The sequence below is a fragment of the Vanellus vanellus genome (assembly GCF_965231255.1).
Source record: "Vanellus vanellus genome assembly, chromosome: Z".
Lineage (NCBI taxonomy): Eukaryota > Metazoa > Chordata > Aves > Charadriiformes > Charadriidae > Vanellus > Vanellus vanellus.
Genome location: NC_138908.1, coordinates 81832754 through 81848297, shown reverse-complemented (window position 1 = coordinate 81848297; position 15544 = coordinate 81832754).

The following is a 15544-nucleotide window of genomic DNA, read 5'->3' as shown; positions in this document are numbered from 1 at the left end:
ACTCTGAGTGGCATGGAGCTAAGGCTTCTTGACTCTCAGAGACCATGCCTGATATGATAGAAATAAAATTTTGTTATTACAGCAGGATTGCTAGATCCAACCAGTGACCAAGAGATGAGAGTTTCCATACCTTGAGAAACACGAGGTTTTCTAATGTTCCCGTATACTAACAAATGCTTTAAAAGCATTATTTCCAGGTTCCTCAGAACAGTTGCCTCATTTTGAGTACACAAACAGCTGATACTTTTACTTATTAATTCATTATTTTTTTTTCTGTTATCCCTATTAAATTTTTCTTCTTTTGTTCTTCAGGCAAAAGCCTTGTTTTCTTCCCCCACTCCTGACTTTTAATTACTGCTGCTTGATTGACAGAAAAACAGGACAGAATTTGATTTTTTTTTTTAAGTAAATGAAGCTTCTTCTTCTTCATCCTTAGTGATACAATGTAGCCAGCTATTAACAGGCTTTGTGTGTGTATAAGCACAAGTGAAAAGGAGTGAGAGAGAGACAGGGAGCCAGAGTGGGAAAGCTTCAACATTTGATGATAAAATGTAGAGCTTGAGAGAATAATCACAAGAAAAGAAGAAAAGAAAGAAAATAGGAATTATATGAAAAGGGAAAGTTAATTGGTGTAGAAAACTAAATTCAATATTCGCTTGTGGACTGCCTTAATGGTTTAATAACTGCCAATTTTGTACACAGGCGCTGTGCAGTTGTAATAAGAATTTCATCCCCAGCTCTTACAGGGAAAAGATAAGCAAGCAAATATACTGTGGCCACTGAATGCCCTAGTACTGTGTTTTATTATGTTTACTTTATAATCCCATCATCCCCATGCCACCAGCATGCTTGAGGGGTAGTGGAGGCAGCAGTCGGCACTCCCTGTTGGCTCCCTGTCTTTCACTGCTACCCTAAGGTACTTAAGAATGACAGTATAAAGAATTTCTGTGCAGATGAGCCTGTAGATTTGGGGAATTGGCTGCTTATAGACAGGGATTCTTTTGGTAGACTTAATTCCTTTAGCAAGGGTGAAGAACCATCTGTGGGGATTCTTGTCATGTATAAGGAAGTTAGTCATGCTCTCTGCGGAGTTGAGTTTCTTGAATTTTAATGAAACCCATGTCAATCTGTCTCTTCTATACCCCTGCGTTGAAACCAGTGGTCAGCTAGTCAACAATCACAACGGTAAATCACAGCAGATAAGCCATGCAGGACAGCAGTGAAGAATTGAGTCTTGTTTTTTTCCCTTTTCTTCTCCTTCCTTCTTCCTTCTCTGTTTTCTCTTTCTTTCTTTCTTTCTTTCTTTCTTTCTTTCTTTCTTTCTTTCTTTTTTCTTTCTTTCTTTCTTTCTTTCTTTCTTTCTTTCTTTCTTTCTTTCTTTCTTTCTTTCTTTCTTTCTTTCTTTCTTTTCTTTTTTCTTTTCTTTCCTTCTTTCTTCCTTCCTTCCCTTCTTTGCCTCTCTTTTCACCTCTCTCTTTCTCCTCTTTCTCTCTTTCTTTCCCTTTCTTTCCCTTTCTTCCTTCTTTCTTTTCTTTCCTTCCTCCCTCTTTCCTGTCTCTTCCCTGCTCTTTCTTCCTTGCCTTTTTGCTTTTTGCTTTTTGCCTGCCTTCTTTCTTCCCAGAAAAATACTCTAAAAGTGCACAAAATGAGTCATTGCTATTTTTTGTCTTAGAGTGAGAGGTTTTTCAGAGGGTGAGGAGAGGAAAGATGAAAACACTTTGCAATTTGGAGTGATTTTATCTTTCTTGATCCATTATGCTTTTTATTGGTCATTTAAATGACTTTCTGTACTCTTGATTTCCACCAGTGACTGAAATACAGAGACTGAGTTTTACTTTCCTAATTTTTAAAATTGATGTATATAGATATACTATTTGCATGAGAATTAATAAATCCATCAAAAGCATATGTTAGGAAAGACATCACTGTAAACCAGTGTAATAGTGCAATCTCTTGGTCTCCCAAGTTCTAAGGGGTATGTACATGAAGCAGTTAAAAGAAGAACATATTTTCTTTAATATGCTGCTTTATTGACATTTGTTCTTCCACTCTAATGAGAGAGAGAGTTTTCAGACTGCAACAGTAAATACAATACAGTGAAGGGTTCCTTTGTTTTTCTTTGTTTTTTCTTCATTTTTCTCCCTTCTCTTTTCTTTCCGATTCATACTATCTTGAAAGAATAAATGTCTCTTTTGGGGTTGCTTTGAAAACCTCCAATAATATTATGGAACAGGTTTTCGGAACTGATCAGAAAACGTAGATGTGCACTTGGCTTCCCATTTGAGGCTAAATGGAGGGAGTAGATTGAAACACAGGCATAAAGGAGCCCTGCTGGGTTGAAGAAACCAGTCCTCCCTGCTATTGGTACGATGGCACATAACCTCTTTCATATTAAGTTCTATTTTAGAAGTCAAGAAAAGACATTTTCAAAACCCAAAACATCAAAAAGTTGAGATCTCTGCTCTAATTCTGATCTTATATTTGTTCTTTTTTTTTTTTTTTATTTTAGTCAGTTGATTTTGTGCAAACTTTGGACTTCAGCCAAAATTCTTTTAAATGTCTACTCTACCCTGCTTATGGAGACCTAGTTTTGTTAGGCCAAAAAGCTCATACCATCAGTGCATGAGTTTGTGTGGCTAGAGACTGACTGTCCACTCCACTTTAGTCTCAGTGAGTTTAGCTGCAGTGTTGCCTTAGTGTACTTTGCTACAGTGAAGACAGGACTAAAATAACTTGTCATTCATCCTATTTCATCCCTTTCATTCAGGAACAACTTTATAATAAATAGACATTTAGGTTTGAAAGGCCCACAAAATGTGTTGTTCGATACCACTATACACAATAGGCTACAGAATATATACTACATATGACAAACATAAGATTCATGTCAGAAGAGTGAAAGATGCTGCAAGATTAGAGTACTAGAAATCATGTACACAGCCATTGTCCTGGATCCCTCTGCTAATGAACTGTTTGGTAAACAAAGTTCCCAGATCGCCAGGTAAATGGTCTCTCAGTAGAATTTAATCGGCTTGGACACAACATTGTACTAATGGGATTATGTGTTCTTGAACCAACCTGGTTTGAATCTGGATTGTTCAGATCTCAAGAAGAGAAGTGTGTCATTGTTAATTTTGAAATAATTTTTAATCTGCCTTTCAGAATGCAGGTGTCAATCTATTGTTCTTTTTGGGAAAGTTAATTTTGTGCCTTTGTTTGTCTTGGTGTTGAGCTTGTACTCTGAAATAGCTAGAAAAAAATGGCTGAGTGTTTAAAATTCAGGTTATTTTTCTATAACTGAAAGCAGCATTCAGTTTGTAGGAAGCTATTGATATTTTGTAAAATTAACGGACCTGTCCTAAAAGATCTTAAGATGTTATAATTCTTTCATACAATTTTTAAAAATCTAAAAGTCTGTCCTGTAGAAAAAACTAATTTTTTTTCCCAAACTGGTGCCAAATGTAAAAATATTAAAACTTTCCATGCAACCAAGATAATTTTCTCAATTAAGAAATACTAGGTTGTGCTTCCTCTTTTTTATGTCAATTGTAACATTTTCTTATATTAAATGTTTTATCCAAAATACTGTGAATGTTTTGGCTTCAAATTTTCTTAATTTATCTCTTCGAATTTTACAGTTACCTAAACAAAACTAAATATTGCAAGTATATAAAATGGAATACTCCCACATTTTGAGAATTGACAATCCTAAATTATAAAGTAAAGGAGACAACCACTTAAAATACATTGTCAAGCTCAGTTTTGATATTAGTTCTTTTTACTGTTCTTACAGAACATAAAAGCAAAACTTTCCTTTCCTGATAGCTATCTGTCTCTCTGATTTCTTTCAAAAGTCCATGAAGAAGAAAGAACATTTAGATTAGGATCCTCATTTAATTGATATAAGCTTCTTTTTTTTTTTTTTTTTTTTCAGTCACTAGATACTTTTTTTGTCTTGATATTCTGAGGGCTGTGGTACAGCAGTCACCATCCTGAGTCTTGCACAGATATGCAAAGACTTTGAATGGGATTGTCTTATCTCCCTTTACCTACTTAAGACCCCAGGAACTGAGTTCTGACCTAAGCTATTTCTCTAGAACATAGCAAAAGTGAATGAAGTAAAGTATGCAACTCAATGGAGCAAAACTGTCAGAAGGCAAACAATTTCTTCCATCACTAGATGCTGTCTAAGATGGACCAGGTGAAATGCCATATTTTTATATGACTATTGGTGCATGAGGTGAATCCAATGCTACTGAACATGTAGTTTTGTTTTTAATTATTTTTTGTTTTGTTTTGTTTTTAATTTCAGCTGTCAGGCTGAAATATCTTCATCATCAAAGTCCTTTCCTATGAAATTTCCACCTTTCTCTTACACAGGTTAAAGCTCAGACTATTTCAGACCGACAGGGACTTCATTTGAACTTTAGTAACAAATGGGGTGCTCAGACGCTGTTGATAATGGTTGTCACATTAGTATGTAAAAAAGGTATTCTAAAGTCTCATATAACAAGATACTATCAAATGTAAACTTTCTGGGAAGCATTGAGGCAATGACCAAAGACCCAGTCTATTTGCCATGGTTGTGTTCACATGCTGTAATGTATTTTTTGCTGAAACACATTACCCGGAGAGGAATTAGAGATGCACTTGTTCTGACCCACATTACTTCTTTCTTTTTTTTTTTTTTCTCCCCCAATATCAACTCTGTCAAGCATTTTTCTTCATTCCTGTTTGGTCAGTTAAAAACTGCAGCCTTTTTGCCTAAGTATTCAGATTGCTCTTGATTTTATAGCCATGAACCTGTCTGCTTTATGTAGCTTTTGTTGGTTGCATCCTGCCTTCACATGTTTATTTCTTATGCTTAGTACTGCATTTTCTGATCTGTAGTTAACCACTGTCAAAACTGATCAAGAATTTCTCCCTTTCCTCAGGGTAATTAATAGGGAAACTTCTTTCTTATTTTATTTTGGAAATGTCTGTAAAAATTAATGAAGCATGTTTTGCTAAATTGAAGTTGTTGAACTTTTACAACTGCAATATATGGTGCCTTAGTAAGAAAGACCTAAGCATGGAGGATAAAATAATGCATAGATAGTCCTCACTAAAGGAATCACAAAAATGACATGCATTTCTATTGTTATTTTTTAATCGCATAGCTTGCAAATCCGAAGGAAAAATTCACTTATGTTACTGATCAATTAAAACTACGGCATTCAGCCTTGTATTTAAAGTGTATTAAACTTCCAGCCTAAACATCTCCAGTTTCAACAATCTAACTTGCATCTAGGATAGATGATTTGAAATTATGTCAGTACATTGGGTTAGGAAAAGCAATGAGCAAACAGAATCTGAACATTTCATTTGTGATAGGAACTATTGTTAAATGCCTTAGCCTAGATTATGGTACTTCAGCAGAAAGGTTAGGTTGAATTTACACTTGTGAACAAAAAGAACACAGACTCAAAATGAGGAATTTCCTTTTGAAGCTGTAGGAAAGGGAAATCTTTAACTTATGTGCATCATAAGCTTTTATTGCCCAGCTTTTTGTTCCTGTTGTCATTATGATATCTTTTTTGACAATAGTTTCCTGACCGAATTCATCACTTTGTTCAGAAGTAAAAGGTTTAACTCAGTATTTTCGCTCTCTTCCTTCCTCTTTTCTTTGTTCCTTCCAAATAGGTTAGTAATCTAGTTTGACTATAGCTTCATTCTAATGAATGAAATAGACTTGAAAGAAAAGATGACATTCAAATCACCATTTGAACATGGTGATGCTGAAGGACCCTGTGCTTAACTTTTAGACTCCTAAATCTGGGAGTGGTACTCTGAGTTTGGTACTGAAGTTCCCAGTCCAATGTGTAAGAAGATGTAAACATCTCAGGATGAAGTTTTCAGTGCTGTGGATTTGAAGAGGGTGCAGCCAGGTTTAAAAACATGTCTGAAATTTCGCTTCTCTCTTGGACTGAAGGTCCTACCTCTGGACTGAGCTAAGTGACTGTGCAAGGCCGGGACTCCAAACCTCACATCAGATCCAGACCTACTTTACTTTTGTTTGAGTTCATGGAGGTGGGGATATTTGACTATTCCGTAATAACTAACTGATGAGACCCCACGTGCTGAAAGACATACACCTCAGCTTTCTAGACTTCTTTACCCAAAAGAGTTTTAGATCAATGATGACTCCTTGTTTAGTCTATTATATCCTTCAGATGGAAAATTCTTATTCTTCCTTGCATACTTTGTTTCCTTTAACCACACTGGGAATGCTATTTGAGATGATGATGATGATGATGATGATGATGATGATGATAACTTATTTATGGAATATTTATTTCTCTGCTGGACAGTGTGTTGACAGAATTCACTTGATTCTGCTGAAATGAAGGAAAGGTCAGATTCAACTGTCTTTGAATTGGATAAGATAATATTTCTTTAGCAATTCAACTCTTGAAATCCATAGCTCCACCAGTAAACAGTGAGTAGCCTTCTAGCATGGCTGAATTAGTTCAAAGAAGGTAGAAGAAGATGGATAGAGTGAAAGATAAGTTGTTATTGCACAGCTTTGGTTGAGAAAATTGTGCTGCTAGAGGAACGCTTTTTTTCTAAAATTTGAGTTTGCTTAGGTTACATGCTGAAGCAAGAAGGGAAGACCAAATGGAATCAGGACTTCATGGGACAGAACAAATACACATCCAATTAAGAGGAATCCTAAATATACACTTCTGAATTAAAAAAAAAAATATATATTTGGTAAATAAAAATATATTCCTTATCTATAAAAAAAAAAAAGATGGTATTCAGGATAGATGTGTGTAGGAAATATTAATTTAAATACATATAACAAAATAGTTTCATAATTAAAAGTAGAGGTACAATTTGGCTAAGCAGGTGTCAGAGGGAAGTTGGTCTGGGAAGGAACACTGAATCACGGATTTTCCAACAGACCCCACTGTGTGTATGTGTACCTATGCACACGTATGCCTTCTTTCTGCTATCATGAAGAGCAAGCTATTTATCGTTTGGTATCTAAATATAAATTTTGCTATCACATTGAACAGCCAATATGAGAACATACATAATTTTGATTAAAGTGCTAAAAGAGAAACACAGGATGGAGAGAAGTTTGCAAATTACAGCAAGGTGTGACGTTGGGCAACCTGGGACTGTCAGCCTCCAGCTCAAATTTTCTAATAGCATATAAAATGTATTTTGCAGTATTCATTCATTTTGTTTTGGAGCCATTGACATTGTGCTGCCTTTGCACAGTGTGATGGGGAGTTGATCGGCTGTACATCAGTTTCATTAGGAGTGAAGAACCGACTTGATACCTCTGCCAGACAAGCAAAAAAACCCCACTGTAAAGCTCCAAAGAGCAGTGTTTGTAAGTTTTCAAATAGAAGCTGAGAAACACCAATAAAGTTTGGATTCAGCTCAAGTGCACCATCAACCTCAGGCAGCTTCCTGGCATTTTTATTTATTTATTTTTTTATGATCCATTTGTCTAGTACCTCTGAAGGATCTATAGAGAAAATTACTGGGGCAAAATGTAGATTCAATTGCACGTTGTACAATAGGAGCAAATAATTCCTGTTCTCATTATTTGGATCAATAATTTGCTAAACCAGTATTAACAAGAGCAACAACTTTACCAGGTTAAGGGGGGGTTTGTGCTGAGTAATGACTGCCTGGAGAGGGAAAGAACAGAGGGAGTAAATCCTAGCAGCCTTTTACTATTGAGGAGGCACATGCAAGTGAATCAATAGTGGCTGGTAAGGTGGTGCTGTAAAGATGCTTTATTGGTTTGACTAAGTAGGTTGGCAGGGAAGCTGCTGCGAGTATCAGTACAAACAATCAAATCTGGTCCAAACAACGAGCTGAAACCCAAGAGCCTTCACTTTCTTGGAAGCACTAAATATAATGTTTCGGTCATAAGAGGGTACGTCATCCAACCTGGCCTGGTGTCAAGGTTGTGAACTGTCTAGCCAGTTCAAACATTTTCTTTTAGTCACAAAAGACACCTTACTTCAGCCGTTTGCAAACGGGTTTCTCACAGAAGGCGGGTAACTAGCTACAGGCACACTGGAGTCCGTTGCAAAAGACGAGCGCTGAAGAGCTTAATTTTGATTTGCAACAGCCTAGATCTCTTCCTACCCACCTCTGCACACTTACCTGGGGCAGCTAAAAGGCGTCTCAGTGCTAAGCTCCCTTTGTAGCCGGAGAGACTCCTCCAAGGGGTGCTTCAGTCTTGCTTAGATCTGCCTGGCTCTCTAAAGCCGCCTGTCTCTCTCCGCTTACTGCATGGGGAGCCTATGGAGACCAGGCTCCTAAGTTAAATCCTTCGCTTAGGTACCTAAATTTAGGAAAGCCCGCAAGTGCACAGCCAGTGAGTGAGTTTTTCAGCAGAGAGGCCGTAACTTATTAAAGGATGCTACATTGATTCTTCGGGTTTTTGTTTTGTTTTGTTTTGTTTTTTACAAACATCAATTACAGTTTCACCCAACAGAAATTTGTTGACATATATGAGTTTCAACTTTGTTTTCAACAAATTACAATCTGCTAACATCCTTTCAGCACCATTAGCTTTGCCCATGCCTAGGGCATAAGAAGTCTTAAAAGTGCTTTATTAATACTTTCTTAAATGTATTTTATTAGTAGTAGCATTCGTTGTAATAATAATAAATAATAGTAATATGTACATATAAGAAAAATGTTAAATAAACAGTTTTAAGTCTGTTCATGCCCTTGGCATGGACAAAGATAATGGTGTTTACTACTATTATTAATTATTATTAGTTGTATTTATATTTGTATTTGTATTTTGTATTTGTACTTGTACTGCGGTAGCGCTTAAGAAAGAGCTGCAGTGACAGATCGGGATTTCATTTAACTTTGTACTGTGCAAACATAGGACTTTCTTCAAATAATTTACAAGCCAAGTATAAAACAGAGCTAGTGAATACATACAAATACACATATTTGTATATACGTGTACATGCAGGGCTTTTTTTTGTTTGTTTCTGTGTGTGTGAGAGAGTGTAAATGTATTTTCTGTGTGTGAGACTACAGCAGAACAAGGTGATGATTGTAGTGCGCTGAACACTTACACTGAATAAACATGCCCAGAATCTTATATTTGTTCAATACTAAAACTTGCAGCAAACAAGGACAATGAGAAAATTCCCTAAAATTCACATAAACTGTACCAAATGAGATTTACATAAGTCTCCTTCAAACTGCATGAGTTTAGTTTCTACCCAAAATCAAAACCAGGAAGGATCTGACCTTCTTTAGAGCCAAACGTGAGATGAAATCTCATTGCAAAAGCTTTCTCAGGAAAATGGGATCAGAGACTACCCATCACCAACTCTTCTGCTTAGCGACACTGTTGATACTAAGACATATGTTAAATATTTTAGGGATTTCACTCCTTAGTGTTTCATGTTTCTCTCTTGACAGTGAAATGGCCTTCTCTAGTCGCAAGACGTGGGGCTGATAGCTAGACACATAACTAACTACAATTCACAGTTTTGATTGTGCAAATTTAGAGATCTGGACATCTTTTAAATTAATTACTATTTTGAGACACAAAGAATGCACAAGAATGATTTTAGCTACGTCTGGCTTCTACCAGGATTTCTGAAAGAAAGCAGAGAGGGAGGGAAAGCAAAAAGGCTCTGCATTTTCTTCTGACCGTCTCTTATGGCAAACATACATCCCCAACTAAAAATTGTCATTGATGAGCCTGGATACATCACTGTAAATGAGACATGAAAGTTATGAGCAAAACTATCTTTGACTTCTTCTAACATTGGGAAACAAAGATACTTCCAGAGACTTCAGGCAGCCTGGAAGTACTTCTCTCCTTTTCACTGGCTACAGAAAGTGTCTGGATGCCTATTGCAAAATCCTTCATTACACATCCAAACCAGAAGCCCTTCTGTCTCTGTGATCATTGTACTGGTGCCGGCTATTTGGGTTTGAAGATTATTTAGCAACAGAGTCTCAGTTATATACATAAAATATAGCACTGACTATGGATTAGAGAGGAGCTGCCAAGTACAGCATTCAAACACCTGGTGATATTGATTTTACACTTTTCCTGTGATTCTACATCATGTTCCTTTAGTTTCTGGCAATCTCTATAACTTTTATACTGACATAAATTGTGATAAAAAAGGAATCAAATAACCCCCCTTCCCCCTCCAGAAATAGTTAGGAAAGCTCTATAGCACCATTAATATTTTTGTTAATGTAGGTGAGCTCAAGGAGGGCAAAAGTACAGGGAAAGTTAAGTTTAACCTCTTACTGTGTTGTTATTGTTTCTGGTTTAGCTTTAGTTTTGCTCTCCTAGTAACAAACGTAAGAATATAAACAATTATTCATCTTGAAAATCACCCTTATTTTATGTTTGTTATCGCTATCTTTTTCTTTTTTTTTTTTTTTTTTTTTAAATGCATCCAGCAAGAGGTCATCTGAACATCTCAGATTAACCTCTTGGTTCAATTAGAAACCAGACGCATGAAAGAACACGGGATATATCCTTTTACTAATGGTGTTTCTGCACTTAATGAAAATCCGATGCTTTGTATAGTGAAATAGCAATAAGAAGCGGATGCAGTCCTCTGAAATCTTCCATGTTTTACACTGTGGTAGATTGCAGGACAACTGCCCATAAGGAGCCCTTTATTTTCAAAATTCATGAAGTCATAGAGTTGCTTTCATGTTGCTTGCAAAAGGGGTGTGGAAGGTTTGGGGTTGTTTTTGCTTTTGGGACATGTATCTTTGTAGTTCCCCTGCTGATGAATCAGTGAAAGTCTTCTAGTGAAGCTAATCGTACTACCTTAGATTCAAAACTCTGGTATGAAGACAAAGGTTTAACAGAATACCCAGACTTCTGAAAAAAACTCAGATTCTGAATGTTGCTGCTTGAATAACTAACTTAGAAAGAACAAAGCCAACATTTTGTCATGTCTCTATCATCAATGGAGGGTTTTGGAGCACTGCCCAAAGGGGAGTTGTGATAATAATGTCATTCATTTTACACATATATCTGCATATTCATGGTAATAAATGCAGTTGCTCTCCACTTTTTTCCTTAAAGTTAGCTTTTAATAGTTCCAGTAAATACTTTGTACAGAAGCTGTAAAGGTTAGAGTTCAGTAACAAAGTTGGTATGAAAGAAACTTAGCAGGAAGGAATAATTAAAAAAAAAACAAACAACCAACCCAAACAAACAAGCAACAAAATACAAACAAAACAGACAGGAGTGACCAAAAAAAAACCAAAAAAAAGACTTTCACAGGACTGGAACAGGATGCAGTGGTTTGTCTGTGAAAGAAATTGCTTAACTAGATAATTAACAGTATCACCAAGAGCTAGAATTGCACGGCTAAGCTTTTTAGTAGTCTTTCAATATGCCTGCATTGCTTGGATCATAGGCTTCTTCAGGGCAAATTAGCACTGTTTATTTAAGCAAATCATCTGGCTGCTCCCATGGGGACCTCTACCTCTTTGACTTCAGCACCCAAGAATCACACAGATCATCATATATCACTTCCAGGGGCTGAGAAGAATTTTAATAGCAATAATGTTTTGTTTCAATTCTTGAACACGCACTGATGAGTTTCACGGTTGCAAACCATATGACATGAGAGACAGTAGTAGCAGCTTTGAATTTTGAAGGTCTTAAGTTCCCAAGAAGGTGCTTTCTAAGTAACTTTTAATGAGTTGTGTAAAGCAGGCTTTCCAGCATAAGCATTTTTGAGATTAATTCTGGGAGGTGTTCCAGTGAACAAGTAACAGAAAGGTTGCTGTTGTAAAATACTTTCTTAGGATTCTGCTACCTTTACTGTAGCCAAATAAAAGTAAGAAAAAGTAGGCATTCAGGAAGAGTTATGATATCCTTCTTTCAGTGGCAAATGGTTATGGATGGGGTGGATACAAAAGCATTAATCTATTATCATTAAAAAAAAATGATCTTTTGGGGAAAATCTTTTAATTTCTCCAAAATATTTGGAAAGTGAAGAATGAAAAGTGAATGGGAAAGGATCGTTAGACAGGGAAGAAATGTACCATATGAGGTCAGACAACTCAATTCAAGCCAAAGAGTTCAAAGATGTTAGCGAAGTAGTTTAAAAGCCATCTGTGAAAGAACAGTCAGTTTTGTCTAAAAAATGCTAGGGAAACATCCAGAAAAGAGATATCTTAGAAGAAGTCTTTATGAAATCCACGAAACTCTCACTGATAGCCATATTGTTGGTTTAAGTTTCATAATGGTCAACGAATGTGGAAAAAAATAGTTTGAGACAAATCCAAATGTCTTGGAATTCATCTAGCTGGTTAGAGAAAGTGTGATTTTAAACAAGGATAGGCATAGATTTGATTAAAATTAGGGAAGAGACATTCATTGATGCTGCTTTTTCTCTGGCAATGCCATAAACATTGCCAGAGAGTCTCAAATAATTATCAAGACAGTGGCCACAGTGCAAAAAACAATTATTTGGCACAGACGAATCTAAAATGTTATTCCCAGTATGTAAATAACTCAAAGATAATGGCTCCTGGATAGAATTGTGCATACCTGTGGGGTCCAAACCTCACCAAAAAAACAAATGTGTAGAGAACACTGGTTAAAAATGCACGAATTTGCCAAAATTAAAATATATGCCCATTGCTTGAGTGTGAATAAGCCTGAGTTTATTTGGTTTCTGAGATTTCCTTGAGTGGGACATTGAAAGCACAGGTAATACAAGAATTGACAAGAAAGTCATCACAAGTAATAGATTCCAGAAAAGGAATGAACTGGAATTTGGGATTTCACTGACATTAGAGAAGACAAGAAAGAGGAGAATCTTTCGGCCAAATTATACTCTTTTTTTTTTATAATAATGTTGCTAGTTTTTAACTGAGCTTTAATTAAACTACTTTGCATTCCTCATGGCTTGTGTTTGCATTCCCGACAGACTTAAAGTAAAGCACATTTTTAATTTTGCAATTGCTGCACCTACTTTTCACTCTCAGTTGACCTCGTCATTTGTTAGAAGCCTACACGGCCTTAATAGTTGAAACATGAAGTAATTTTTTTCAGAAGAGAGGAGTAATTGCCACTGCTATAGGAAAAAAATTAAAAAAAAAAAAAAAAGATTGAGAAGAGAGGAGCTGGTTACTCCTCCAATAGCTTTAACCATTTGGATCATATCAGCAGGGAGGGTGACTGGGCTTAAAGGGTCTCAAGAGTTCATCTACCCACCATACACCTCTCCTCTACAGTGGTATTAACTGCCCCCTTCCAGATAGATGTTCATTTAACATGTTCCTAAAAGCTTTCATTCATAGAGATTCTGCAGCTTCCCTAGGCTATATATTTTCCAGTGTGATAAGAACACTAGATAAAAGCAAAGTGAATGTATTAACTTTCATTGAGCATACACAGGCTATGTTTTTGCTAGCTGGGCTCTTTGTAGTTTAACAAGAAGTTGTGCTGGACGGATTCTAATTAGATCCACAGCCCCCTTGTGGGTTCATTTTGAAATCCTGTTACCCAACTTCAGTTTCCTGATTAAGCTCCAAATGAAAAGGATGCCAAAAGTCTGCCAAGTAGGGTGCCAAGCCACCAACAAGACCTTAAGCACTAAGAATATTGCATTGTGGGAGCTCATGAGTCATTAGAAATAAGATAATGTGAGATATCTGCAGCAAGACCATGGTGCCACAACCTCATTTCCAAAAATGACTTTCTCATAGGAACCATCACTGCCAGGGTCGAAAGAGTGGAACTGGGTTGAAAAAGTGTTGTGAATTCAAAGATGAAGAAGTGCAGTTTGTTTTCTTCTCTTTGTTTTTTATTTTATTTTGGTTTTTTTGTTTGTTTGTTTTTAATTTAATGTAATAGAATTTTATTTTATTTCATTTCATTTCATTTCATTTCATTTCATTTCATTTCATTTCATTTCATTTCATATATTATTTCTTTTCTTTTTCACGGCTGTTTTTAATTTGTTGCCTTAAAGAACTGTTTCCTCAATTTAGCCACAGAATAAGAAGACATTAAGGGAAGTGCCCCTTTCTTCAGATAATAGCATGAAAGGAGACACACATCATCCCGATGATTCAAGTTTGTGAGATGAAAGCATTTTTATTCCCTAAGAACAGATTTCTTTTCTTGTTTATGCAATAAAATGGAAGAAGGGAAGGGAAGGGAAGGGAAGGGAAGGGAAGGGAAGGGAAGGGAAGGGAAGGGAAGGGAAGGGAAGGGAAGGGAAGGGAAGGGAAGGGAAGGGAAGGGAAGGGAAGGGAAGGGAAGGGAAGGGAAGGGAAGGGAAGGGAAGGGAAGGGAAGGGAAGGGAAGGGAAGGGAAGGGAAGGGAAGGGAAGGGAAGGGAAGGGAAGGGAAGGGAAGGGAAGGGAAGGGAAGGGAAGGGAAGGGAAGGGAAGGGAAGGGAAGGGAAGGGAAGGGAAGGGAAGGGAAGGGAAGGGAAGGGAAGGGAAGGGAAGGGAAGGGAAGGGAAGGGAAGGGAAGGGAAGGGAAGGGAAGGGAAGGGAAGGGAAGGGAAGGGAAGGGAAGGGAAGGGAAGGGAAGGGAAGGGAAGGGAAGGGAAGGGAAGGGAAGCTATTGGCAGATCTTGAACAGTTCATTTTAGTGATTGGGTTGTGGTTTTTTGTTTTATTTTATGTCTATTTTTAATTAGGAGTGATTGATCTTAACTTGTTTTACATAGTTCACTTTTACAAGAACTTAAATCACTGTTAGTATGACTTTATTTCTATGTCATCATAGACATTAATTCCATATCCCATACTTGAAAAAAAGATCTGACTAGCTTTAGGAATTTCCGCAATGCAGTTCAAGGGTACCAAAGGAACCGTTTATTTGCGGCCATGTAATTAAACATAAAAGTATTAGACACACCTTACATGAAGTTCATGTAGCCTCTAGCTTTTGTCTCCCTAGTTCAGTGGCACTTAATGAATAAAAGTTTGGGAACCTAATTAATGGTGTCTCCATGCTGTAACATCTTCTGATGATGAACTGATGAACATATAACTGATGAAAAAAAAGATGTTTCTATGTTTTGGTTAGTTTTGTTCTGTCAGAAAAATATATTTTTTGAGAAATTTATCTGTTATATTTTTTAATAGTAACACTGAAACTGTTGCTGTCAGTTATAAAGGTAAATGAAGAAACCCCCTGAAACCTCACTGGAACTCAACCATGAATTGTCACTATGTGAAAATGACTTTATTCTACTTTTTCATCATATTTTTAATTCAGTTATTTTTGTGACATTCATTTTTTATTTAATTATTCATATTTGTTGCCATACTTGTAAGGAAAGTCACATCAGTAGCACAAAGCAAATCATAAAGCAGGGAACAGGAAAAAGAGAAACAATCAAAAAAGAGAAACATTGAAAAGCAATTGCAAATGGAGGTTCAAAATTGTAGCAGTGGGAAGACAAAAGGAAAAAGACTTCAACTGGTAGGAAATGGACAAAAGACATAGAATTGTAATTGGGTATTGGAATTAAAGAGAAAATAAGCAA